The sequence below is a fragment of the Condylura cristata genome, unplaced genomic scaffold (assembly GCF_000260355.1).
Source record: "Condylura cristata isolate star-nosed mole 26May11 unplaced genomic scaffold, ConCri1.0 scaffold00005, whole genome shotgun sequence".
Taxonomy (NCBI): domain Eukaryota; kingdom Metazoa; phylum Chordata; class Mammalia; order Eulipotyphla; family Talpidae; genus Condylura; species Condylura cristata.
The window spans coordinates 16,526,178-16,528,128 of NW_004567106.1; positions in this window are offsets into that span (position 1 = coordinate 16,526,178).

Consider the following 1,951-nt stretch of genomic DNA (forward strand, 5'->3'; position numbering starts at 1 on the left):
TTAATTGTTCAGTTTAATAATGGGTGGATTGGAAGATTACATCATTTAATATAATGCTCTTTCTTGGATCTTTGTTCTCTTTTTCCAGAAGAAAAAAATAGTGAATTCTTTAGCAATATATTCCTCCTCTTTTTAAATGTGAGTCTAAGATGTAAAGCTTTTTAGAATATATTATGCATCAGGACTTTATCATTAACTCTAAACTGCCTTCTGTCAATTCTAGCCAGTTGCCCTTCTTGATTCAACCATATGGCTCTAGAAAAACACCACTCTTGCTCTGTAGAGACAAGCACATAACCATATGCCAACCCTCAAAATGAGCAATTCAGCTTTTATGTTCTGGTAATGCAAATTTCCATTTCCTGTAGCTAATTCTTCTTATAGGGAGAAAAAATGTTGGTTCCTATGAGCTGGCCTCTCAGGGGCAATTGTAACCTATTTGCTCTCTGCAAATAACAGCAGAACATTCCTGCTTGACTACCAAAGGACAATGGCCTGCATCACAAAGCAGGTGTTGGCCAGCTTGCCTGACTAACTCCATGGTGATCTCTGGGTAACTCTGCCTGTGATAACATTAGCACATATACTAAGTTGATGTAAATGTCTGATGCCCCCTTTTCTGTTTCTCATAAACCTTTGCCCCCTTGCCTCCCAGAACTTGTTCTTTGTACCATTGTCTCATGATCAATTTTTTCAGCCTTTATGTGTTTTCAATAAGTGACACAAGAACTTGTGCTCAAGTAGCAGTTTTGCCTTGCAAACCTGCTTAATGATTTGTGTGTCCCTCAGCATGTTTTCTGCTGCCATAAAGAAAGAAAACCAAAATATCCTTCCAAAATCTGTGATACAGGTGACAGATGATGACTTTTTGCTGTGAATATGCCCACAATTGTCCCCAAACTGTGAGACAGCCTAGCCAATATTTTTTCGTGAATTATTTTACTCTTCTACTAAGTGACTATGTAGGGGGGCAGTTTAATTTTGAAATATATGAAACTCGCTACTATTTTGATAGTTTGAATTTTCCAATTTCAGTGTATACAGGAAAAAAAATATGTTTAGCCTAGTCACAGAAATTTAAATTTCATACAGACTCATATATGTCACCAAATCTTTGAATTAAAGCAGTATCTTTTACTAGCACAGTGGGAATAGTTAACGGCACTCAGGCCAGTGGCTATAATTATTGTGTGATCTCCACATGGAAGATCACACAAAACACTTCTAGGCTGGCAGTTAAGGCTGATGTCATGTTACTGAAGAACTTTACTTTAAAAAAATGTCATGTATGCATTAAACATTTATTATGCTTTCTTACCAAAGTGGTCATTTTGCATTTACAATGTGTCATCTGGGGACTGAGGATCTAGCACCATCTGCAGGCAAAATCTGCTAAATTCATCAAGCAGTAGAAAGGAATTTTAAAAGCTTTATAACTGAGTCTAAAATAGTTTCTAGTTTGTCTTCTCTTTCTTTCATTCTCTCAAATTGTCACAGTGGCTGTTTAAGAAAGGTCTTGATTTATGATGTGGCCATTCTGAGGCCACTACATTCTGACAGACAGGACCATTTTTGTTTTGTTGTTGTTTTTTTTTTTTTATAAACAAGGCATAAGAAGCATGTCAAATAGAGCCAGCAATACTTTAGAAAACTCACAATGATATTTATTTTTTTTATTAATATTCATACAGAGCTGGGGTAAAAACCAGAGGTGCAGGGGCAGTGAGAGGCTTCACCAGAGACAGGGTGGGGAGCAGAACAGGCAGCCTGATGAAGTACACTGCTGAGGGGAACAGCGGGCAGTTCAGGAGAGGTCTGCCATGCCATGTGGGTCACCTCTGGGGCTGGGGATGAAACTCACACTGAAGCGGCTGTGGCTACTTTGCAGTGCTGCATCCTAACCCTTTTTGGCATCAGGGAGGGCCTATTTTAATTATTTATTTATTATTAT